Source organism: Podarcis tiliguerta (genome assembly GCF_965153285.1).
Source record: "Podarcis tiliguerta genome assembly, chromosome: 11".
Taxonomy (NCBI): domain Eukaryota; kingdom Metazoa; phylum Chordata; class Lepidosauria; order Squamata; family Lacertidae; genus Podarcis; species Podarcis tiliguerta.
In genome coordinates, this window is record NC_139544.1 from 57,282,959 (window position 1) to 57,310,361 (window position 27,403).

A 27,403-nucleotide genomic window follows, 5' to 3' on the forward strand; every position below is an offset into this window, starting at 1 on the left:
GGTGGAGATTTTAGGCACCAGCAGGGTGTCTCAGCATCTTCACTTGGTCTCAAGTAGCCGATAAAAAGGTAAAGGGACCCCTGACCATTAGGTCTAGTCGTGACCGACTCTGGGGTTGCGGCGCTCATCTCACTTCATTGGCCGAGGGAGCTGGCATACACTTCAAAGTCATGTGGCCAGCATGACTAAGCCGCTTCTGGCGAACCAGAGCAGCGCACGGAAACGCCATTTACCTTCCCGCCAGAGCGGTACCTATTTATCTACTTGCACTTTGATGTGCTTTTGAACTGCTAGGTTGGCAGGAGCAGGGACCAAGCAACGGGAGCTCACCCCCGTTGCGGGGATTTGAACCCCCGACCTTCTGATCGGCTAGTCCTAGGCTCTGTGGTTTAACCCACAAGTGGCCGATACTCAGGTACAAAATGTGCCTGGCGAATTTTGAACGCTGCTCTCTTCTCACAGTGGCCAGCCAGATGGCTGTGGGAAACCCACAATCAGCGTATGAATGCAGCACAACTCTCCGTACTTGTGGTTTCCAGCTACTGAACTGGTTTGATCCAGCAGGCTATTCTTGCACGATTTCACCTTGCTGAGATCTCTCCTCATAAAAAGCTCTTTCTCAGAGACGTGATCTTGCGCGGTGCCCCAGAACACATGTTTGGGGGGCTTCGCAACCTTGCATGGGTCACATGACTTGCGTGGGAGCACGTGCATCCCATTTTTGGGACTCAAGATGTTGGATGACCCTCTGGTCCTGTCTCCCAGCTCCTGGTCTCTGACACTCTCCAGACCACTAGCTATGGGTCAGCCCCAACAGTATGGTATCTCCAACAAAATTCCATCCCCAAAGCACCACCAGAAATTCCATAAAAGAAAGCAAAAATCCTACTCATATAAACTTTAAGAACACCCCGAGGCCAGGTTTCTTTTAGACTTTCACGCAACGTTAATAATCTGGATGGGAGGGGAGGGGGAATGAATGCAAAGTATTTTTATAGCATATGCAGAAGCAACTCCCATTCCCCCACACATTGGCATGATTTCATTAAGCAAAACCATTCATGCAGTCCCTGACAGGATATGAGGACAAAGGTGTTTAAAAACATGACGAAAGATTAAATTAGAAGAGAATGCTTTTTCACACACACACACACACACATACTTAAACAGAAAAAAGAAAGGCCATTTCATCTGGTTTATGAGCAGAAGGGATGCTTCTTACAATTTCTCCCCTGCCTTGCTGGGTCAGCACAGCAATTAAGCAGGACTAAGTGCTTAGCTTATCTACCAATGTCTTGCTATGGTGATTGACCCCATTTCTGGTCCATGTCATTCCCCCTGCCCCAAAATGCTCCTCCAAACACCTATTCCGCCCCATAGAATCACAGAATTGTAGAGTCGGAAGGTATATCTAGAATCATCTGGTCCAGCCCCCTGACACCCGCATTAGATTGAAAATTCCTTTTCAAAAATTTGAATCCTGGCAAGATGGAGGCACTGTGGGTGAGGACTTCCTGTGTCAGAGAACTTGATGAGTTGTCTACCGAGAATGGCGCTGCGCTCGCCCTGAAGGAGCAGATTCACAGTTTTGGGGTGCTTCTAGATCCAGTTCTGACGCTGGAGGCTCAGGTGGCTAGTGGCTCAGTCGCTAGAAGTGTCTTTCACTGACTGTGGCTGCTTTGACATGTGTAAATCTGAAACTAGACTATAAGAAATAAAATCACATCATAATGCATAGAAAGGAGCAGAATTTCCCTGTCCCCTAGGGATTCATAACCTAGGAGTTATTTTTTTCCCCTTGCGGCGCTCATCTCGCTTTATTGGCCGAGGGAGCTGGTGTACAGCTTCCGGGTCATGTGGCCACCATGACTAAGCTGATTCTGGCAAACCAGAGCAGCGCACGGAAATGCCATTTACCTTCTCGCTGGAGCGGTACCTGTTTATCTACTTGAACTTTGTGCTTTTGAACTGCTAGGTTGGCAGGAGCAGGGACCGAGCAACGGGAGCTCACCCTGTCACGGTGACTCGAACCACTGACCTTCTGATTGGCAAGCCCTAGGCTCTGTGGTTTAACCCATAGTGCCACCCGCGTCCCTAGACAAGTGGTAGATATTATTCATTCCAATTTTTTTTAAAAAAAGAGAGACTTCGTAGTAATAATAATAATATTAATAATTTATCATTTATACCCCACCCATCTGGCTGGGTTTCGCCAGCCACTCTGCGCGGCTCCCAACATAATCTTAAAAACACGATAAAACATCAAACATTAAAAACTTCCCTAAACAGGGCTGCCTTCAGATGTCTTCTAAATGTCAGATTGTTGTTTATTTCCTTGACATCTGATGGGAGGGTGTTCCACAGGGCGGGCACCACCACTGAGAAGACCCTCTGCCTGGTTCCCTGTAACTTTGTTTCTCACAGTGAGGGAACTGCCAGAAGGCCCTCAGCGCTGGACCTCAGTGGACAATGGAGGTGGATACACTCCTTCAGGTATACTGGGCTGAGGCCGTTTAGGGCTTTAAAGGTCAGCACCAACCCTTTGAATTGTGCTCAGAAATGTACTGGGAGCCAATAAAGGTCTTTCAGGACTGGTGTTATATGTTCTCGGCAGCCACTCCCAGTCATCAGTCTAGCTGCCACATTCTGGATTAGTTGTAGTTTCTGAGTCACCTTCAAAGGTAGCCCCACATAGAGTGCAATGCAGTAGTCCAAGTAGGAGATAACTAGAGCATGCAACACTCTGGCAAGACAGTCTGCGTGCAGATATTGCTATAGCATAGGGATCTAGTTAGTTTTTTAAAAGGATTTCCATTGTTGTGCTATGGAGGTCCTGGCAACTTCCAGTTTTCGTCTCATCTCATCTCATTGTGACATTGCTTTCCCATCTTTCCTGTAAGGAGTTCAAGGCAATGCACATACTTTTCTTTCTCTTCCAATTTATCCTCACAACAACACTGTGAGGTAGTTTGGGTTGAGAAACAGATACTGGCCCATCCGGGTGGATGCAGGTGACACTGTGGTCTAAACCACTGAGCTTGCCAATCATGAAACTGTCAGTTTGAATCCATGTGATGGGGTGAGCTCCCTTTGCTCTGTCCCAGCTCCTGCCAACCTACCAGTGTGAGTAGATAAATAGGTACCACTGCGGCAGGAAGGTAAACAGCATTTGCATGTTTTCTGGCATTTGTCACTGAGTCCCATGTGCCAGAAGCATATTAGTCACATGATCCGGAAAAGTTGTCTGCAGACAAACGTCAGCTCCCTCAGCCTGAAATGCAAAATGACTGCTGCTTCCCATAGTCAAATTCAACTGGACTTAACAGTCCTGGGGCCCTTTACCTTTACCTGGCCCATCCAACACACCTCATGGCTGTGTGGAGATCTGAGCCCTGGTCTCCCAAGTCCAACACTCTAACCTCTACACCACATTGGCTTGCCAGTGTTTCTTGCCTTGTTGGGCAACCTAAATACATTTCTCCATATCATATGGACTCAGATAGCAATTGCCTGGGGGTAGTAATGAGGGTTCCAGAAACTGCAGTTATCTCAGAAAGATTGTTTCCTCATGACATTTCTCCCCTTCCGGCTTAGCATCCAACTTCTCCATCTGTGGGGCTCTGTGTTTTGTCTTCCATTTCTTTCTGCTCTGTAATAGCTCCATAATCTAATTGATTCCCCTTTAGTGTGCAGCCTTAAAAAATAAGCCAGGGAGTCATAAAACTATCCTCCTATACAGATGCAATAGGCAGCCTAATAGAAAACAATTATCTGGAACAATAAAAAGAAAGATCCAATAAGACTGGGACATTAATATTTGTATCAAAAGAATGCACCTCGTAATTGTGAAGACCGGACAAAGCGGGGAAGGTATTTTGCAAGCACCTTTTCCATTCACTGCTCATTGCCCATCAAAAGGACAAAAAAAACAAAAACTCTCTCTCTCTCTCTCTCTCTCTCTCTCTCTCTCTCTCTCTCCCTGTCTTTTTTAAGACACCCCACCTGGAAGTTGAGGGCAGCTTTTGCTGTGTGAGTGTCCTTCAGAAAACAGGAGACCAAGAGCTGCTCTGTGCAGTCAAGGCCATGGATTTCGCAAGCTTAATTTCTTAGTGCAGGAATTCCTTGCAGAAGTTCTCTACATCAATGGAGGGGGGTCTTCACCTCCTGCAAACACCGATGATCTATGTGCATTGATGGCTGTCTGTAGTCACAGACACCCACACATGCATAGTTGGGAATTGTACATAATGCTTCCAAAAATGGGCTTTACCATTTCACTCTATGCATGCATACATAGCTACTGTAGCTAATTTTAATTGTTCTATTGTTTTAATGACATTGTTTTATTGTGTGATATTATCATCATCACTGTTGTTGTTTAATGCATTATATCCCACCTTTCTTCTTCCAAGCTAGGGTTATAAGCAACTTACAACTCTTAAAAACGACACTATAAAATACGAAGCGATAAAAGCAAACTAGTTATAAACAATAAATAAAAGGCATCAGAAGACACTCCAAACCAAGAATTAAAACACAGTTTGCTCTTAGAGCAGCCTGCTGATAAACTTCATTTGCACCTGAGCTTTCAAAGTCCTCATCCTGCTAGTCTAACCTCTCTGGGGAGGGAATTCAGCCATAGAAAAGGCTCTCTCAGAAGAAAGGTTATGGATGTTTATATTTTGATGTTCATGCAACTGGTTTTTATACTTTGTAAATGGCTTAGAAGCTTACACTGGCCCTAAGCTCTATACAGTATAAGACTGTAACTCAGGAAATTGTTTCACTGAGGGTCTCCAGGGTTTCACAGAGGAAACTTTTCTACCTGGAAATTACAGGGATGGAACCTGGGGCCATCTGCATGGAGAGTACATACTTTCCGATTAAGCTACGGTATGTTCCTAGCACATGGTGTTGAACATAAGGCAGTTGAGCAGCTTTCCATAAACGTATCTGTCCCACTGTCAACATATAAACTGTATGTTCCCTTAGGACAAGGAGTTCACTCTGTGCAGTGCGATATACATTGATGGCATCATAAGGACAACCACCACATTTTTTATTTTATTTTTAAGCAAGCAAGTGGAAAGAGGCTCCTTCCTTATATGTGATATCATGGCAACTGTTATTCCACGGTGTCTCCTTTAAAACATTTTTTTAAGCATTCTTGTATCCCTGTTTCATAAGGTAAAATACAAGCAATTTTATCAGCATTAACACTGATTGGCTTCTATTAGCCTTTTGCCTTCTAATAAAATTTATGATACCTTTCAGGAATGCAATTTGATAGAACGCAAAGCGATTGCACCCTGCTTAGATATCTCCCTGGCATCTCTCCTCACAATAATGTGATAATTTTATGCATGAAATAGCATGAGTGGTATATAGATAGCTCTAATGCCGCTCTCTGTCTATGTATATATGAACATGGCAATACAAAGATTAGGGTGTGTGTGGAGGGGAAATGGCACGAGCTTACATTTGAAGCATGTGATTAGGATTTCTGTGCATGCTCATGTAAGTTCAAGTTGTATTAATACAGGCAAGTGAAAAATCAGCATCAGGTTTAGACACCTCTGGCATTTTGGACATCTTAGGTAAAGGAAACCTGGACAGTTAAGTCCAGTTGAATTTGACTATGGGGTGCAGCGCTCATCTTGCTTTTCAGGCCAAGGGAGCCCATGTTTGTCCGCAAACAGGTTTTCTGGGTCATGTGGCCAGCATGACTAAACCACTTCTGGTGCAATGACACCGTGACAAATGCCAGAGCAAACGGAAACGCCATTTTCCTTCCCGCCTATTTATCTATTTGCACTGGTATGTTTTCAAATTGCTAGGTTGGCAAGAGCTGGGACAAAGCAAGGGGAGCTCAGCCCGTTGTGCAGATTTGAACTGCCAACCTTACAATCAGCAAGCTAAAGAGGCTCAGGGGTTTAGACTACAGCACCACCTGCTTCCCATTTTGGACTTCATAAAGGCAGTGCAGGCCCACCAATCTCAGCATCCCATGTCTTGATGGAGATTATATTCTGAAAACTGTAGTTTGCTAGAGGTGCCGTTCCACAGCTATAGTTTCCAGAGTTTCCTGGGAAGAGCTTTGATTGATAAACCACTCTGAAAATCTCAGCTCTGGGAGGGGAATAAGGGGTCTCTAAACAACTCTCATAAAGAACTATAAAGAAGGCTGATTGCCGAAGAATTGATGCTTTTGAATTATGGTGCTAGAGGAGACTATAGAGAGTCCCATAGACTGCAAGAAGATCAAACCTCTCCATTCTTAAGGAAATCAGCCCTGAGTGCTCACTGGAAGGACAGACCGTGAAGCTGAGGCTCCAATGTTTTGGCCATCTCATGAAAAGAGAAGACTCCCTGGAAAAGACCCTGATGTTGGGAAAGATTGAGAGCCGAAGGAGAAGGGGATGACAGAGGATGAGATGGTTGGACAGTGTTCTCAAAGCTACCAGCATGAGTTTGACCAAACTGCGGGAGGCAGTGGAAGACAGGAGTGCCTGGCGTGCTCTGGTCCATGGGGTAACGAAGAGTCAGACACAACTAAACGACTAAACAACAACAACAACAAACAACTCCCAGCACCCTTGACAAACTGCAGATCCCAGGATTCTTTGGGGGGCAGCCACAACTGTTTAAAGTGTCGTCACAATTCTTTAACTGTCTGGTGTGAGTGTGGCCTTAGCTGGAGACAAACACTTGATTGCAATCTGCTTTATTTGAGATTGCCCAAAGTTACTGCTGAAGTCTTCCCCGCAGTCCTGAGGGTAGCAAATCCAGGTAGCGCTCCCTTTCCTTTGCTAAACAGATAATCAATTAAATAATCAACCACTGACTGTGCTTTGATAGTCCCTGACATTTGATTTCCGTCCGCCGTGACTTCTGGATCTGAAGTTCTTGCAAAGTATCTGTGGCTCCTTTGAACAGCCCTCTTACTGCTTCCTCCCCTCTGCATGCTGCTTCTCAGCTCTTCCCCTTTCCTAGCCTCATCTGCCAACTCCCGCTTTTGTTACCTGTCAAAGATGCCTCAACACAATGTCTGTTTTGTGCTCGCCTGAGCAAGCCTGTCTGAGGTGCTTGGGGATGCCCAGGTAGCACCCCTGCCGTGAAGCATCCGCGGCTTGTCTGTGAAGCCTGTTTGGAGGGCTGTGCTGTGTATTTCAAACACTCGGTGCACGGGTTTGTTTGGGACTCAATCAGATTTCCATTTGCTGTGCTGGTTCCACTTTTGGGAAGCAGACTTCATTTTGCTACTGTTTCAGAGAGAGCAACAAAGCTTAATTTAAACAGCAGCAATATATTTAGCACACAGGATTTCAGCACTCTTAATTGCATTTTTTCTGTCCTTGTGCCCTTCTGTTTTGTTTTGCTTTTCAAAGGGGGGAAATGGCTGTTGTGGTTTTTATTCCTTATTCATTTTATGTCCATCATCATTCATAATGTTGTTGTGAGTTGGGTGGAACAGTCTCTAGACAATGCTCCGAGTCCCTTCCAATTCTTGGGTACCAGCACCCAGTAAAGATTAGATCAGAGAGAAGATTCTGTTGTTAGACCACTTAAGCTAGCTACTTAAGTGCCATGATTTGTGCTAGAATCCAAGGCTGTGACTAAGGGAGAACCAAGACCTTTTGGAGTGTTAATGCTGTGAGCCTCTCCATCAGTGGTCAGTAGACTAGGGGAAGAGAGGAAGATTTTGGATTTGATATCCCGCTTTATCACTACCTGAAGGAGTCTCAAAGCGGCTAACAATCTCCTTTTCCCTCCCCCCCCCCACAACAAACACTCTGTGAGGTGAGTGGGGCTGAGAGACTTCAAAGAAGTGTGACTAGCCCAAGGTCACCCAGCAGCTGCATGTGGAGGAGCGGGGAATCGAACCCAGTTCACCAGATTACGAGTCCACCACTCTTAACCACTACACCACACTGACTCACCAGGACTGACACCTGCTTCCCAAAGCCCAGGCAGTTTCTGCCCAGCTTAGGGAGGGAGGGAGGTGCAATGCTCATGTTCATGATGTTGGCTCCCCCAATTGCCCTCACAAGCTGGCGCCTCTGGGCCTAACTGTTCCCCTGTGAAAAATTTCATCGCATGGCAGTGCCCTCCATCTTATGTTCAGGTTGTAAGATGTATAAATAAAACCATGTATCTTAAAGACACCACAGTCTCTGCTGACCCTCGTTTCAAGGAAACTGAACACTGGGAACTCTCTCGCCACTTTGAGATTGGGATGGAAGGTGACAATATACACCTTGCTAATCAACTTGCAATTTGTATCTGGCTCAATGAAACAGCTTGTCAAATAGCACAGAAAATAAAAATGAAAGGAAATTCGTTCTGTACAAATGTTGTTGGTTGGTATCTCATTTATAATCAACAATAAACCAAACTTTCTACTTATAATCAGCCCACTCTTTATCTTTAATACAATTGTTAAAATATTGTAAACTCATAACTTATATCTGGCAATAACTGCTTTTTTCTTTCTTTTGCTTTTTGCAGTAAAATGGTGTCACCTTAGCATGAATGTGGCCATGCCTTTGTTTCCAAAATCTGAGGGGGAGGGAGACTAGTTTGCTGTTTTATCAAAGACCCATAATTAATCCAACTATTCCTTAACAGAGGGCAGAAATGACCATCTTGTGTACTCTTCCCTTTGAAAGGGTGAATTGGGCATTTGGAGTTCAGCTGGAGAATCATGCTGTAAACCAGGGATGAGAAACAGGTAGCCTTCCAAACATGTCAGAAGGTCCACTTCTCAGGTGGAAAGTAGTAGCACTGCATGGGGTGTGCCCTATTTTTGCTCTAACAGGTAAAGTAAAGGTAAAGGACTCCTGGACTGTTATGCCCAGTCAAAGGTGGCTATGAGGTTGCAGCTCTCATCTCACTTTCAGGCTGGCATTTGTCCGCAGACAGCTTTCCGGGTCATGTAGCCAGCATGACTAAACCACTTCTGGCGCAACGGAACACCGTGATGGAAACCAGAGCACACAGAAATGCTCTTTGCCTTCCCGCTGCAGTGGTGCCTATTTATCTACTTGCACTGGTGTGCTTTTGGACTGCTAGGTTGCCAGGAGCTGGGACAGAGTAATGGGAGCTTACCCCGTTGCTGGGATTCGAATCGCTGACCTTCTGATTGGCAAGCCCAAGAGGCTCAGTGGTTTAGACCACACTCCACCTGCGACCTGCTCTAACAGGTAGAGATGGACTGCCTACCTCTCCTTTCCAGCCGCACCCTGGCTCTTGCTAGCCCTGGATCACTCCAGGTGGCACAACCCAACCCTGGTCTGTCTGCATTTTGCTTGACTGAAGCCCAGATTCCCCCCAATTGGTTTGATTTGATTCAGGCTTCAGGCTTTGGTCTCATGTGGTGCACAGGCCTAGTATTATTCTATGTAATTGTGTTGCTGCTCTACAAGTGTGTGTGTGTGTGTGTGTGTGTGTGTGTATCTATATGGATCAAAACATACATTATTATTTTTTACTCTTCTTAGGGAAGCATACCCTCCAACAGTTCTCTGATAAAAATAGGAATGCCCTATTCCATGATGATGATGATGTTATTTAAACCCCACCCATCTGACTGGGTATCCCCAGCCACTCTGGACAACTTCCAACATATACAATTTTTAAAAAAAAAATATCAAAAAAATCTCCCCTATACAGGTTGCCTTCAGGTGTCTTCTTAAGGTTGTATAGTTACTTATCTCCTCAGTTTGGGGGCCTGCATAACTCCATAGCCTCCCATACTTCTCTGATGAAATTAGGGATGTCCTAAGGGAAAGTGGGACATTCCAGGATCACAGCAGAAACCAGGACGGCTTCTGTAAATCTCGAACTGTCCTGGAAAATCAGAACACTTGGGGGGCCTGGGGATCTGGCTTCAATTTCTGTGGTCTATGTTCTATACTATATCTTTGCTCACAAGTGTTGGTGAAGGGTCTCCAACCTAAACTTTTGATCAGCTCATTCCCCAGAAATGTGCTATGCTGATGCCCTTCTCATTCATTTCCAAGCAAGCAAAGTTCTGCTCCTTCCGTTTGCAGATGCTTTATATTGACGCCTTGGGCAGGAAGTATTTGCATTTCCAAGAGGAGGCCTATTGCATATCGAGAGACATCACAGAGAGAGTGCCAAATCAATGGATGAATTCTGGATCTACAAGAAGCCAGGACATCAAAGTTTTGCTTACTGCAATGGTGTGGGTGTGAGAATCCCTTATGGATCAAAATAAGGAAGTGTCTGAAACTGAGAAACATCTCTGGCAGTAATGAGGTCTTGTGAGGGGTTTCAGATTAAGCAATAATACATATTTTAAAAGAAAAAGAGGAAAAGGAGGTCAGTGAACTTAACTCAAACAGGTCTTCAGTTTTGCAGCTTTCCATAGCTATGGACAAGATTAGGGCAATGCTGTCGCCTAGCTGCATGGTTGGAAGCAAGAAAATGCCACCTTGAGATTGAGAGGTGAGCTATATTATCAGCAAAATCATATGGTGGAACTTGTTTTGGTCTGGGCTGTACAACTTCGGACCACAGATTTGTGTGATTCTTAGGGTGGTGGGGAGTCGGGCGGAAGGGGGTACAAATTCCTGCCTTTAGAACAGAATGCAAGTGTCAGCAGGAAGGTTAAGTTTCCATTTATGTATTTTGTTTTGTTTTCTATAGGCAGGCTGGAAGCTTTTCTCCCTGTCACATATATTACTAGAACTTGGGGACCTCCATTGCGGTTGAATGTTGGAAAATTCAGGACAGGTGGAAGAAAGTAGTTCAACATACAGCACCTATTTCACCTATTTCAATTTGTAGTGATGGCGGCCAACTCAGATGACTTTCAAAGAGGGTTAGACAAATTCATGAAGGATAAGGCAATCAGTGGCTACCAGACATGGTTTCTATGTTGCCCCTCCAATGTCAGGAACAGTACGAATACTAATTGCCAAGAATCACAAGGGGCGGGGGAAGAGTGTTGTTGAACTTAGGTGCTGCATGTGTGCTTTCCACAGGGATCTGGTTGACCACTTTGAGAGCAGGATGCTGGGTCAGATAGGGCTTGGGCATGATCCAGCTACTGGACTCTTCTAATATTCTTATCATCTGCTAAAGCAGCTAGTGTTAGACAGGTATGCTGGGCCCGGGGGTAACCTGTGAAACGCGGTCCAGGACCGGTCCAGAATCTGAAGGTTCCACTGGGAGTCAGTCTGACAGGGCCAAGGCAGGACACAAGGCTGGAAACCAGGCAAGGACAGGTACAGGATCTAGCATACAGCAATGTTGCTCCCGCAACCTGGGGCGCGGTCCGACAGCCTTTTATCTTTGTCAGTCCTGATCCCCCAGTGACTCACCTCCCTGTTTCGCCAAAGGCGAGCACTCCTCCTGCGAGTACTCAGGTCTCTCCTTCTCTCAGACCTGAGTCTCTGCATCTCAGGAGACGTCGGTGGGTTACTAGACCCAGGGGCCGCCTCAGCCTCCCCTGACCAAACCAGTAGTGGAGCAGCTGTAAGTGATGGTCCAGCTGAAGGCAATGAGGTAATCCCCACATCTGCAGCCAGGGCAGGCTCAGGCCCCTGACTCAGCCCAGCTGGTGTTTGTTGCAGGGGAACCTGTGCAGACTGGGACTCTTCAGGATCAGGCCCCAGACTTGGTTCAGATGATGCCTGAGGCAAAGGATCCAGTGCAGACTGAGTCTCCTCTGGTTCCGAGTCTGAGCTCAAGTCCCAGGCCATCACAACAGGTAGGCAAAGTCCCCATATGTTATAGCCAACCTTGTTCAGAGCAGTGGCATCACAGTCGCTTGGGGTGTGCTAGCACAAAGACTCAGCATGCAAGCATGGCCTGCTTTCTGAGTGTTACATACATAAGGAATGCCAACTTTCTCTTTTCCTTCAAGTACTTCTTAGAAATGTGACTCTTGAACCTCTGCTGAGTGATTAAGCAGAGCTCCATGAATACTGAATGCATTCCGATTATCTTTGGCACAAACGAAAACTAAGAACATTATACAGGGCATGACCCGGAGACAATGGAAACAATGCCAGCACTTCCAATGGGCTTTAATTCATCTCTTTAATGCCAGGGATGATTCTCAAGTATGCAGCACACTTATCTTCTCTCCCCCCCCCACCCAACACACATGCACAGAAACCATCACCCTCTAATAACTGCTGCCTACAATTCCTGGAAGGTTGCAGATCTGAACACATTTAACAATATACTAGCAAAATCCCCATCATATATCAGAGGAAGGGAAGGATACGTATTGCATAAAATTCCTGTGCAAAAAGAGACACATTGGACCTTGCAGAGCCAAAAATAGCCAACTTGTCATTGCTCTGGATTTCAGCATATGAATTACTATATCAGGAGACCCATCCATGGGTATCTATTGATAGCAGGAGAACCATCCATTATCAAGGTGGTGGCCTTTGAGAACTGAGGAACCTCCCACTGTATGTAGCCTCACTTTGTGTTATTCTTTGTCTGTTGTTTGTCTACACAGTTGTGGGTGGATAACAATCAACATGCAAGCTCAATTATGTATGGCATATTTTCAGAGGGGTACAAGGCTTAGTTTTCAGGGAATCTCCAGAGGAAGGAAGCTTCATTGATATAGAGTGTCCACTGATAGCAAGTTTGGGGAACCTTCGAAGGCTGCGGAGTCACATGCTAAGCAGCCAATATGAGTTCCTGGTTCTGAGCCAGATCAAGGGAGCAATGCACCAGGTGCCAAAGCACCAGGACATGCCGAATCACAGCAAGGGCCTTCACTGGCACGTTCTTCTGGCACTGACCAACTGATTGCTACCCGCAGCACCTTGCCAGGCTCAGGTCAGGGAATGCACCAGATGGAAAGCCATGGGAAGCAGAAGAAGTGGCCATCTTCTGGCCACAGAACTGTCCATTTAAGAGACTCAAGTTCTCAAAAGATACCAGTCCGAGTTGCTCATTAGGAGCTGTCCATGGTATCATCACAAGTGACTTGCCCTGTGGGCTTTTCTGCAGGACCAGAACAGGACATCAAGATGCTTTGGGACTTCAATCCCCATCAACTTTAGCCAACAAGGCAAATGGACGCGGGTGGCGCTGTGGTCTAAACTACAGAGCCCAGGGCTTGCCGATCAGAAGGTCGGCGGTTCAAATCCCCATGATGGGGCGAGCTCCTGTTGCTCTGTCCCTGCACCTGCCAACCTAGCAGTTTGAAAGTACGTCAAAGTGCAAGTAGATAAATAGGTACCACTCTGGTGGGAAGGTAAACGGTGTTTCCGTGCGCTGCTCTGGTTCGCCAGAAATGGCTTAGTCATGCTGGCCGCATGACCTGGAAAAACTGTCTGCGGACAAATGCCGGCTCCCTCAGTCAGTAAAGCAAGATGAGTGCCGGAACCCCAGAGTTATCCACGACTGGACCTAATGGTCAGGGGTCCCTTTACCTTTTTAATAGTTTTTTTTGTAAAAAAATATCCAGCAGCACCTGGGAATCCATTGGTTTCCTCACTCCTGATTTAGAGCAGGCATCCCCAAACTTGGCCCTCCAGCTGTTTTGGGACTACAATCCCATCATCCCTGACCACTGGTCCTGTTAGCTAGGGATGATGGGAGTTGTAGTCCCAAAACAGCTGGAGGGCCAAGTGTTGGGGTGCCTGCTTTAGAGAATGCCTATCTTGCAGTTGCTCCCTGCCTGCAGGCGTAGAAAAGGTCTAGCAAGTTGAGTCACACACAAAAAAAATTCCATAGAATCATAACACTGTAGAGTTGGAAATTACCCTGAGCGCCATCTAGTCCAACCCCCTGCAATGCAGGAATCTCATCTAAAGCATCCATGACAGATGGCCATCCAACCTCTGCTTACAAACCTCCAATGAATTGTAGTGCCCATCTCACAGACAATAAATAATGATAGCAAATAACAATATAGACGCTAAAGAGTTGCTGGCGCATCAGACATGAGGAAAGTCCTTTATATTCCCCCCTCTTTTTTCCAAGAAATTGGGGAGCCACAAACACGATTTTCCAACCAGTGGTGCACAGAGCTGATCCAGGACTTTAATCCTCGTTGCAGTCAGTCCAAGTCCTGTAGTGAATCAGGGGGTGGGGGGGATTAGCAATTTGGTATAGTAATGACCTTCACGGCGAGCTGCAGATGGGATCTGAGCTAAGCAACTGGTCTGTAGTTATTGATGCCACCTTATTGAATTATTTATTGCTGCTTGAATGGGAAAAGGGATATTTGCTGTTCAGAGCGGCGGTAATAAAACTTCACCAGAGTGTCTTGGAAGGGGGTCCAACTCCATTGTATATGTGTTGGGGAGGCTGAGGCAATGTATATTGTACATAAGTAGATGCAAGAGAAGAGCAACCAATTAGGGATCGTATTAGACCAAGTAATTTGGGGAGGGGGGAGGAAGAGGGCAGAGGGGAAGAGAGTGGCGAGGGGGGAAGGGGAGGTAAATTAGCACAGCCCTTAAAACAGATGGCAAAGTGTCCCTCAGATCCTTCCGTGGAAAGCAAAGAGAAACTTCCAAGGAATATTTGAGATCTGTATATCACCTAGAATGTACTCACTTGGTCGACCCAGAATGCTCAGTAGGAAAAGAATCAGTTAAATTATTAAGGAGAAGATGGCAGGTAAGAATTAGAGGGGGGAAGTCTGAGAGCAACAACCCACTGATAAATCTCCCAGTCCAGATGGTAGCCCAATAGAATTTTTAGCAAACATTTGGAGGGATAATAAGGCCAGTAACTGCAGATAATTACTTGGTTTCTATATGGCTCAGTGCCCCCCTCATCTACATTTGTTTCGATGGCAGTCAGAGGCAGAGAGGCAGTTGGGAGGGGGGTATGTGCCTTCACCCCCACAGTTGTTTTCCTTCCCCCTTCCTCTTGTATGCAGGCTCTTTTTCTCATCTTTATTTCATTTTTGCTCCACGGTGCACATGTTTAAAACAAAATGAATTATATTGTAGCCAAGTTAGGTACTTCTGAGATCCACTCTTTTCAATGGGAAGGACTGCATGCTCACACCGAAACGATTCCGAGATTGAGCAAGCTTGTTTCCTCCTGCTCTGGAGGGTAGGACCCGAACCAATGGCTTCAGGTTCCAAGAAAGGCAGCGGAACAGACTTCCTTAGAAGGTATTTACAATCATAGAATCATATAACTGTAGAGTTGGAAAGGAGCTGAGGATCATCTAGTTATCCTGCCCTTAGCTGTCCCAGAGTGGGCTTGAACCCCCAACCTTCTGGTTAATAGCTGGATGTGAACTCTCATTCATTGGATTATTTTTTAAAGCAGAAGTTGGTTGGCCATCTGTCATGGATGCTTTAATTGGGATTCCTGCATTGCAGAGGGTTGGACTACACAACCCTCGAGGTCACTTCCAAGTACAATTCTATGATTCTAAGAGGAGTGTTCGTTTTAGTCTTCTGCAGCAAAAACAGCAGATAGCTTTGTGCGACACCACAGGACTGTTCACTGGCATCTTTGGGATTTACAAGTTCTTAACTATGACAAGGTTACATCCCTAGGTTCTCTCATCCAATACACATTTACAGTAGTACCTTGGGTTAAGTACTTAATTCATTCCGGAGGTCTGTTCTTAACCTGAAACTGTTCTTAACCTGAAGCACCACTTTAGCTAATGGGGCCTCCTGATGCCACTGTGCCGCCGGAGCACGATTTCTGTTCTCACCCTGAAGCAAAGTTCTTAACCCAAGGTACTATTTCTGGGTTAGCGGAGTCTGTAACCTGAAGCATCTGTAACCTGAAGCATATGTAACTCGAGATACCACTGTATTCTGAAATCCCTTACCTGGGAGCCCAACGTGGCTGGAGGTGGGCAGTGCCAGGTGACCTCCCCTTCCCCAGCTCTGCCAAAAGATGGCAGTCTTTCTTCACCCACCATGGCCATGCCATGCCATGCCCCATGCTGTATTTATGATGTTGATTTATGTTCTATCATGCTATTGTTATCTACAGTGGACCCTCAAGTTATGTACCGCTCTGGATACGTAACTTTCGGGTTGCCGTGCATGTGCGCAGAGGCAGCACCTCCAGTTACACACTTTTCAGGTTAAGTACGGACCCCTGGAACAAATTTAATTCATATCTAGAGGGTCCACTGTATTGCTTGTAAGCCTCAGTGGAAGTCATCTGAATGAAAGTGGCAAAGAAATACAATAGCTCAGATCAATGCTTTAAAGCACTGATGGGGAACCAATGGCCCTTCAACCACAAGGAGCACAGTCATTGGGAAGGGTTGATGAGAGGTGTCCTCCAGCAAAATCTGGAGTGCCACAAGTTTCCTATCCCTAAGATATTCAACATGGTGCACTCCAGATGTTGCTGGACTCCAGCTTCCGTAAGACCAGCCAGTCAGGAAAAACGGAAGTTGGAGTCCACGTTCCTGTTTTCAAGTAATGTAAAAATCAGCCTCAAACTTAATAGAAGTTGGCTGACTTTTCTTAATTGCACAAATACCCTTCAGAGCAAGAAGAAGATGATGGGTTTTCAGAGGTGGGCGAAAGCAACAGAGATGTGATTATTTCCCACAGTGTTGCAACCATTCTTCATATCATCAGGCGATGCAAATCCACATCGTTCCACTGCTCGAAATGGAGCTGCCTCCCTTTTCATGCTGACGGTGGCTCCTGCGTTTTATAACCAACTCCACTGTTAAGAAACAGGAGGTTCATTAGTCCGGTCCTTAATGAGATCGTCTGGAGAATGTGTTGTGTGCGAACACTAAAAAATAAATGAGAGGTGGATGAAACAATGAGAAATCAGACATGTCTGGAAAAGAGGTTGGCAGGAGGAATAATACGGTGGGAGACAAATTGAGAAAAATGAGAATAAAAGAGCTCCCACTTACTAATGTGTCTCTTGTGTTTAGTTTCTTCTAATGAACAGGCAACGATTGAGGAATTAAAACACCTATGGGAGGCTGGCTGACGACAGAACCCTTTTGTCTTCCAGCTATTCAAATCTGTCCTAGGTAAACTCGGTGGATGCAAATAATGATTGCTGTACGTGAACAAACTGGTGATCTCACTGCCATCCTGGAGGGTCGCCACCACACTGCTGACTCAAGACAGTCCTCTCTGTTTGACTACTTCAGTTGTTTCCATCAATGGTGCCTCTCAGTGAGTGCGGGAAAAACCAGCACATTCTCCCAAATACAAGCGTCCAGTGGAAACTGGTTACCAGAGCATAGCCCTTCCAATGAGAATGTCAAACAATTTAAAAACTAACCTCCTCCCCACAAAAATAAACAAATAAAAACCACACACTTGTTCCTGTCCAATACATGTTTCATACTTTTGTTCTAACTCCTGCCAGTCTGCTGTTCTCTGGCCAATTAGGTCTCCACTGCAATCAGACCATCTTAATCCAAAAGTATAGTTATGGCTCATCTCTGAAAACTGGTCACTTCTGCTCCCACTGCCAGCATTTCCAAGGGGTGAGTGAATGCCAGTGGCGTAGCGTGGGTTGTCAGCACCCGGGGCAAGGCAAGTAATTTGCGCCCCCCCCCCGCTGCACTGTCCCTCCCCCAGATAGTCCCTCGCTCTCTCTCCGCACCGCACTGCACGCCTGGCACCCTCCCCTCCACAGTGGGCGGTGACCCGGCGGCTCGGATCGGATTCGCACAGCCAGCACTGCAGTGAGAGAGAGTGAGTGAGCCAGGTAGGGGCAGAGAGCTGCGAGTGCAAGCACGCCCCCCCCAGATGTTGCGCCCAGTGCGGCCGCCCCCCCTGCACCCCCCACGCTACGCCACTGGCGAATGCACAAGGGACTGTATTTTAGTGTATGAGGTTAGCCAGAGGGCTTTGGGGGGCAGCAAAGGATGGTATCAATATCCTGAGGCATTGTTCTGAGGCTTTAGATTGGCTCAGATGAGTGATCTGATCCCATTCTCCCCACCAATGAAACTTGGGTAACTTCCATGTTATTTGAAAGGGAGCTCACCCATCTCTAGGGGCCACATGAGCTCTTCTGAGTGTGCCTGGTATGAACATAATACATAAATAAGAAACTAGTACCTTAACCATGTATAATTTGCTAGGATGGTGGTGATGGTGATAAAGGCGAATGTGGAAAGAAGCAATCAAGGGTAGGTGGGTGTGCTTGGAAACAAAAGAGTCAGAACACGCTTGAACCACTTCATTTTAAACAAAGACAATAAGCAGGAGCAAACAATGCTTCGGAAGGTTCATAGTGGGGTTGTGCATGACCACAGCCCCCTCATTTGATCCTGGGCCCAGGTTCAGATGAACCCCAACCTGACTTGGGCCAATCCATGGCTGCCCAATGCAAATCCACATCCCAAATTGATTTGAGCACCAGTCCTAATGTTTATTTAAGGTCTTAAACCCTATCAAATATACTTTTTGGAGGGGAGCAGAGGAAGAGGGAGATATGGTGATCCTCAGGGTTGGTTCCTACTGGGTTCTACTTCACCAGAAAGCGTGTTCTCATTAAAGGAGAGCACATGCTGTGGCTGGGGCCAGACAAAGCACCCTCTAGTTGCCAGGCAGGATCGAAGGAAGGGGCCTGGCATGGATTGGTGGTGTTGTTGCTGGGGCAATTTGTATGTTGCCAATTTGGGGGTAGGATCAGAGGATAGTTAAGTAAGGCCCACAGCAAGTTGCTGTGGGCATCGGATCACCCACCCGCCCGCCCTCCCTTGTTTGGGCTTGCACCTTGACCTTGCTATGCCTGTCATGGGGTCGTCCGTATTGGTGCGGGGGCCTGGTAGGAATTTTTCCATTTGGCTGATTAGTGTGTGCCATTTGGTTTTCGCCTACTGCGTAGCAAATCGTCACAACTTGTAAGGTTGGCGGTTAGGCATTGGTTTAAATTGGTTGGTGGAGGGGTATGGATTGGCTGTGCCTGCCCCTCCAGAGCTGCTGCTGTACAGGAATTCCGTTAAAGGAATTCAAGGGCTTACCATCCCCTCGTCCAAACCCTTGGAGTAGGGTGCGGGCCGCGTAAGCTCCTGGGAGCATGCAGGGAGAAGCTGAGGGTCTGTGTCGCAGCTCCAGTTATCCCTGATCTTGTTCCTCCACACTGGCTCTCGCTGGAATCCGGGAGTCAGTGCTGTCCCCAAGGCAGGGGGCGGGGGGGACAGATAGTCATAACCAATGCCTAAGCAACCACTCACAATTTGTATGTTGAATAAAGTTGTGGCCAAAATTATGCCAAAACCTTAAACAAAAAATTATGTGTGATGTGTGAGTTATTTGGGTAGCAAAGTTCAGCGCGCAAAGTTCCCTGTGGGAACTGAGAGGAACTGCAGCCAACAGGATTGAATGCTGCGCTCACCAGCTGGGAGCGGCCTGTTCACTGTGTGGCACAGGTGAAGCAGAGCCCTGCAATGTAGACCCCTGCAGCCAGAAGGATTGCACCCTCCGTTCACCAGTTGGTGGGGAAAGGGCAAACTCCTGCTGGAGTCACATAATGTAGCCATGTTGGTCTGTTGTAATAAAGAGAGAGAGAGAGAGAGAGAGAGAGAGAGAGAGAGAGAGAGAGAGATGTTCCAGTAGCACCTTAAAGACCAACTAAGTATAGTGGTACCTCAGGTTAAGTACTTAATTCATTCCGGAGACCCGTTCTTAACCTGAAACTGTTCTTAACCTGAAGCACCACTTTAATTAATGGGGCCTCCTGCTGCTGCCGCACCGCTGGAGCACAATTTCTGTTCTCATCCTGAAGCAAAGTTCTTAACCCGAGGTACTATTTCTGGGTTAACAGAGTCTGCAACCTGAACCGTCTGTAACCTGAAGCATATGTAACCCAAGGTAGCACTGTATAAGCTTTCTAGGTATGAGCTGACTTATGCTTCAGAGTGTCTGAAGAAGTGTGTATACACACGAAAGTTCATACCTAGAAAGCTTATACCTAGTTGGTCTTTAAGGTGCTACTGGAACATCTTTCAATATATATATATATATATATATCTGGAGTCTGCATTGTTAGTGCATTCACTGTGGGGAACACAGCACAGTTTGGCTGCACCTGCCGGGTCCCCTGCTGGGAACTCACATTCAGCTAAAACACAGTGCAGGACCATTGGGTTGGGGAAGCCTTTTTGCAAACAGCTCTGCACTGCTCTTTGCAGAGGTTGCTGCCTACCTCTCCTTTTCCCACAGCCCACCACCTGAGCATCCTGCCTTCAGACAGCCCCTGATCACTCTGTGTTGGTCAACTTGGGCCTTGGGTAATCCAAGAGCCCTCTCTCAATCTGATCCGGCCAAAACTAAAGATCTAATCTGCATGTCTGCATTTTGATCTGAGCATGATCCATCAGATGTGGATTGGGGAGATTTGTGGAGTGCAGCAAAACCCTCCCCTATATCTAGGGAGATGTCGCACAAGGATAAGGGCTGAGTGTGCAAACTTGAGGGGCTCCCGTGCTCATCAGCTCAGTAAGAAGTTATGACTCGTGTTGATGATTGACGTGCACTCTGGCTGAAGGACTTGGGTTTCATTCAGAGCTAAATAAGTCCTAAAACAGTCAGGATGATGAGTAGTGGCTTATCAATAATGGAGAAGAAAAGGCTTTGAGATGTCCCATTATCTAAATAATTGATGTTGCACTTGGGCTTTGTAATTCCTTAATAAAACTGACTGATTGATTTGGTTAATTAATTCCTCCTTTGACAGGCTTATTGCCTTCTTTGGAGATGAACATGGAGGGGGGGGTGAGAGAAAGGAAGACAGAGCAGAGGAGAACAGAAGAGAAATGAAAATAATTCAAAACCTGGGAGAAAGATTCAAATTCTTCATAATGTTCTAGCCACCAGAGACTTCTTGATACATATGCAACTGTTAACTCTGTATTAGACACTCTGCCTTTCCACCCTCTGGTTTATCGTAAAAACAGTCTGACAACTTCAGATAAAGAAAAAAATTTCCTCTGAAGAAAAACCAACAGGCTCTCTCTTAAACTTCCCATCCTCCACCATCTGCATCCCACAGCACCAAATCAAACATTATGATAAACCATAAAGCATCTTCCCCCCCAACCCCAACAGTAGTAAACTCACCTGAGCCTTAAATACTTCTGAATAACTTGATCCGAGTCAAATGTTTAAAGCCCCACTTCAGCTTAGCAGCCATAATTACTCTGAAAGCCGGCCACCAAGGAAACTTCCACTTCATCAGAAAAGAAACGCTTCCTCAAGCTTTAGTGTTTACCTGAGGGGAAATAATTTGGGTGATGGATTGACAACAGCAACTCATTTCAGCTCCTTTTCCATTTGTTGCTACTCTATTTGTTTCAGAGGGAGGGAGGGAGGGAGGGGGGGGAGAGAGAGAGAGAGAGAGAGCGAGCGTTTAAGTCAGTTCTTCTTTATAGAATAACAGAAACGGTGGAAGAGATCTGTGGTCATCTGCTCCATTGACCTGCCCAAAGGTGCTAGAAGAATTACCACCAAACTCAACTTTTGAAGCAAATTTGGTGGTTTCTCTTCATGGGGAGTGGAGAAGAAGACGAAGACGAAGATGAAGACGAAGACGAAGACGAAGAAGAAGAAGAAGAAGAAGAAGAAGAAGAAGAAGAAATTTATTTATATCCTGCCCTCCCCAGCCAGAACTGGGCTTAGGGCAGCTAACATCAAAAATATACATAATACATTAAGACATAACATTCAGCAATCAACTGAAATACACCTTAAAATCAGATTAAAATCAAAATAAGGTCAGATGGCTACCTGCAAATTATAACAACTGTAACTATAGAGGTTGGGCACCTTAAGTACTCACCAGGCTCAGCTATTTGTATGAGCCTGTGAGAAGACTTAGAGAGGCTGTTATATGCAAGATCTTGTAAAAGATGCCAAGACCCGCATGGCCCTGGTCTCTTGTGACAGAGCGTTCCACCAGACTGGGGCCAGGGCTTAAAAGGCCCTGGCTCTGGTCGAGGCCAGTCTAACCTCCTTGAGGCATAGGACCTCCAAGACGTTATTGTTTGTGGACTGTAAGGTCCTCCACGGGGCATACCAGGAAAGGCAGTCCCGTAGGTGCGAGGGTCCCAGATTGAATAGGGATTTAAAGGTTAGAACCACCACCTTAAACCTGACCCTGTGTTCCACTGGGAGCCAGTGCAGCTGATATAGCACTGGTTGGGTGTGGTCCCGCGGTGAAGACCCTGTAAGTAGTCTCGCCGTGGCATTCTGCACCTGCTGGAGTTTCTGGGTCAGCTTCATGGGCAGCTCCACATAGAATGAATGTTGAGGAAACAGTTCTTGGGGTGATAGGTGTAGATTCCAAACACTGGCATGTTGTTGTCGATTTTTCTTCCACTTGGAAGTGGAATCAGTTATTGATCATCACGTGAGACATCTGGAGGAAGTCAAGTGAGCTTTCAGGGTTCTTCTGCTGCTTACAGATTGGCATCAGTTATTAGCACCAGTTATTGTTGCTGGTGAAGTTGAATAGTTCCCCACACGTGGTTTAGAGGAAGCGGAAATGCTTTGTTTTTTAAAAATACTTCGGCTACTACCACTTCTACTAATGGATGTGCATTTGTCACAAGCTCAGTGGTTTGCTTTTCAAAAGAGGCGAAAGGAGCACATTTACAATCTAAGCCCAAATTTAGAATCAAATTAACACCACTTGAACTTTGTTCATGTCACTTGCTTCATTTATTTTATTTTCTCAATTGAGCAGAAATAACAGTGCATTTACCTGCTAAGTCTTGTTTCTTCCTGAATTGTGGCGAGATAAACATGGCTGGCTCAGACAATGATTTTCTTCCCCTCCCTGCTCCAACTTCATATTTAAACCAAATTTATGTGTTGTTTGCCATTTCATGATTTCCTAGCATTTTAACGAACTTGTTATGCCTCCAGCATGCAAACAACGCTGTCCTGCACTCCACCATTGTGCCACATCAGTAGGACATGTGATCTGACAGTAGTTGACCTAAATTGCACACCACAGGGTGTAACTGGGTGAGAGACAGTGTGGTGTAGTGGTCAGCGTGTTGGACTGGGACACAGGAGACAAGGGTCCAAAATGTAACTTGCAGGGTGACATTTGGCCGCTCACATTCGATCAACCTTATGTACTTCACTGGGTGGTTGTGAAGATAAAATAGAGATGGGAGAAGAACCATGTATGAAGCCTTGAACTTGTGAGAGGAAAGGTGAGATACAAAAGTAATCGTCTTCATCAGGGCTTGTGGGATCAGGAACTACCACTGTGGGGTTTTTGTTTTGTTTTGTTTTAAAGAGAGAAGCTGAATATCAACTTTTAAATTTATAGCTTTGATGTCTGGCTGCAGAATCTCACCCCAAATTTTAGTTCGGCTGCGGGATGAATTGCACCCAATCTCCTCCCCCTTTACCTTCTACTAACTTTCTCCTTTGCCACTGTATGTAGCCATGATGATCATATATCTATCATGATGATCAGTCCCCCACCCCCATGCCCACCCCCATAAATAAATCCCAGCCTAAGAAGACAGAGAGAGAAGAGACAAAAGTTTAGAAGAAATAGGGAGAGGGAATAGGCAAGAGGTGCTTCATTCTCCACAAACTCTAAATTTTCTCCTGAACATTCTGTCCTCCCAAAATATTATCTCAACATAAGCAGAATCCTGCTGGATGAGGCCAAGGGCCAGCATCCTGTTCTTGCACTGGCCAACCAGATGCCCCACTGGGAAGCCTTCAAAGCAGAATCTGAGTGCGACACTCTCATCACTTGTGATTGATTCCCAGGAAATGGGCATAATGTCACTGTCAAAGGAGGTCTTCAGAAGGGGCTGCATCACACAATGCCTGCATTTTTTGTAAGTGCATGTGTGTATTTACTGTGGGGAAAATATCAGCTTTTCATGGAAGGGGCACTGATACCAGGAAAATGAGACTGGGGAAAGGTGTTAAATATTAGTTGAGATTCCTGCCTCGTAGGGGGTTAGACAAGATGACCCCTAGGATCTCTTCCAGCTCTATAATTCCATTATTTTGTACCATCTCCAGAGCAAGTTCACTGATTGATCCTATCTGCCCCCACCCATGGCAGCTGTTTTTTTTGTTTTTTTTAATAACAATTTTAAAAAATCCCGATCGTTCACGACCTGCACAATGCATGGATTGATTCTGTGTTTACTAACACAGAGCTCCTCCTGGTGCTAGGTTAACACATTTTTATTTATCATTTTTTTAAAAAATTCTGGCTTTGGGGTCATTGGCCTGAGTCAGCAGGTTCATCTTAAGATATTATGAGGCTGGAATGGGACACTGTCCTGCCAACTTCAGTCTGCCGTCAATTAGTGCCTGCCTGCCTGTCTTCTCACAAGCAGTTCAGGCAGTGGAGCTGCCTGCCATCTTGGTCCTTCATAACTTTTGTAGAACTCAACAGCAAAGAGGAGGGGTAGAGGAAAACTAGAACTTATTGGCTCTGGCTGTCATTGGCTCTGGCTCTGGCTATTGTTGACCTCACTCCTTTCCACCCCATGACTCCCAATGGGCACCAGCCATCGTTGTGAACAGGGATGTGTTATTTCTGACTGCCAGAAGATATAAGAGAGGAGGTATTGCTCTGCTCATCAAGCAAAGACTTAAGGCCAGGTTCTTGGCATTTATATGCCTGGCCTGTTCAGAGATTTCAAACTTTCTGTCCAGTTCAGGGATTTCAAACTTCCTTCCAGTCATAGAGCTCAATGTTGCAAACCCCCAGTCCTCTGGTTTTTACCTGTACAGGGTTCTAAGCATGTACAGCGCATGAAGTTAGATCTCAGGTGCCTAATTCAAGCCCCAGAGTCTTCCCCAAGAAACAGTATAGCATCTTCATTCGAACTATGGATTTGGCATAAGAGTCTCCAGCAAAGAAAACAGTCTGCATAACCAATCTTTTAAGGAGCAAATCGAGATGGCTTTCAGTGTATATATTCACAATCAGTTATTCAAATCTTGTGCATGCACCAAGTTTCTGAATCTCAAATGACACATTAAATTGGATGCGCCGGTTGAGGGAGGTAATTAGCATACGAAATGGCTTTCCCGAGACTCGTGATGGGGTTGCTGAGCTTATCATGGAGGAGATTTTGACACGATCATGACAACCTGCTCTCAGCAGTTCTTCGGTTTTTCCATCCACTACCCGTTCATCTCTCTCGCCCCCCCGCCCCCCGTGAGACATACATTGTTAGCATTCTGCCTCCCCTGCCCTGCCATATCTGTGGGACTGGTAGTGTTTGTCGCTGGGACCGGCGCGTTTGTTTGATGCAAGAAAGGAAGATTGCTCCTACAACACTGAGAAATGTTGCTTTTTTTCCCTCCCGCGTTTTTAAAATGTCAAACGCTAAGTGAGAACTGGATGACGAAGACTTAGACACTTTGGTGGCATGAATTCCCTTTGCTTAAAAAAGTTTGCCTCATCACCCTCTGTTTTCCTTCAAAATTCCTACAGATACTTTGATCTCTCATAATTACCACAGATTTGCCTGTAGCTGAAATTTGGTAGGAATTTAAGAGATTTTTGTCAATCTAATCACAAGTCAAATCACCCCCCCCCCCCCAAAAAAAATGTTCTTGAAATTCTTGAAGTATGAAAAGTCAAAGCCATTTGTATCTATGACACGTGATGGGAGGAAGTCCAGTGGCCCTTATAGGCTGTGACTTCACTGATCTCTTATTTAAACATGAGAGCTAAAAGGTGCTACTGGAAGAAATGATAATGGCATTAGAGGTCTATCTCAGCAGTAGCAGTTGAGGAGACAGACCAGTTGATGCCAACATGGAGAAATGCCCATGAAGTTGGGTGCATTTGTCCCAGAAGTTTTTAAGCCCTGCTTCCTTCATACTCCTCATCAGCTACACTTGAGCCACTTCCCCATGAGGTGACTCCACTTCACACCTATGGATTTGTGATAATATCACTTTGTGGAATGGGCCAGCCACGTAATTACTGAAAATGGCACACAGTTGCTGATGGTTGAGAAAAGCAGATTCATGAGATTGGTCAGTCCAAGTAGCTGCAATAGACATACATAAATTCACCACCAAAATGGGATTATAGCATATGGAAATGACATCCACATTGTTAGGTAGAGCAGTGTTTTTCAACCTTTTTTGGGCAAAGGCACACTTGTTTCATGAAAAAAATCACGAGGCACACCACCATTAGAAAATGTTTAAAAATTTAACTCTGTGCCTATATTGACTATATATAAACTTACCGGGCTGCTGCTGCTGCACAGGGCTGGACTCACTTGTCTCTCTTCCGAGACCCGACCATAACCGACTGGTTCCAGATGACCTCCTCACCTCACGCCTCACCTGCGGCCTGGTCTGGATCCGGATGCAGTCTCTCTGCAGTGCCAACTCCCTCTGAGTCCTGGTCTCCGTCCATCTCCTCCTGCTCCGGTCCTCCTGGTGACTCGAGCTGTGGCGTCTTCTTCTCTCCGCTGCTGCACACACTGTGCTCGGGCGGGAAGGAAGTCGGAAGATGATGTCCTACTGTGATAGAAAAGTGGAGGGTGTCCCCCTGAGGAGCGCCAATCGGCGCCCCTGCTGGCCGAGGGTGGGGTCAAACCCCCCCCCCGTACCCAGGACACAGTCCGGCGCCCGCCTAGTGGGCGAAAATTTGACATTTTTTTTAAAATCTTTTGAATTTTTCAATTTTTCCCACGGCACACCAGGCAACATCTCACGGCACACTAGTGTGCCATGGAACAGTGGTTGAAAAACACTGAGGTAGAGGAACCATCTCCTGTAGTTGATTGAGGGGGGCCCCATACAATGTCCTGACATTGCGAGGAGACAAGGGGCAGAGCTGAATGCCCTCTGAATATTGAGGGGGCCTGGACCCCTCAAAAAAAACATTGCGGGGCAAAGGTGCTTTGATCCCTAGAAGCCAGTGCCTATGCTGTTGGGTTCCATGTGTGACCCCCCCCCCAACACACACACACACACACACACACTTCAATTTGTGCTGCTATAGATTCTCAGGCTGGCCTTCCACTTTTGCATATACTATTTGTGGCAAAGGATGTGTGGACAAGCTATCAGGAAATAGAGTTCTGCTGAAATTAGGGATGGTTGAGAAATTCAGTGCAGTTCACATTTTAAAGCAAGCCTGCTGAATTTTCACGTCCCAAACAACATGTGAGGCAAAATCCAGGTAACCTCTGAAAACTGCCCTTCCCTGATTCTCCCCCGCCCTCACGATGACTACTTTGATGTTGCTTTTTAATATCAGATGTCAAAATCTTTCAAAATTCCGGTGCCCCTACTTTGCTGCTGCCCTAAACACGTGCTTGGTCTTCTGGTTATTGGGGAATCCAGCACTGGACCCCACAGAGAACTACTGGCAGTCAAAGTAGACACCACTGAGCTAGATGCATCAGGTCCACTCTTATCTAAGGTCTACTCTTATCTTATCTATCTTATCTTATCATTTG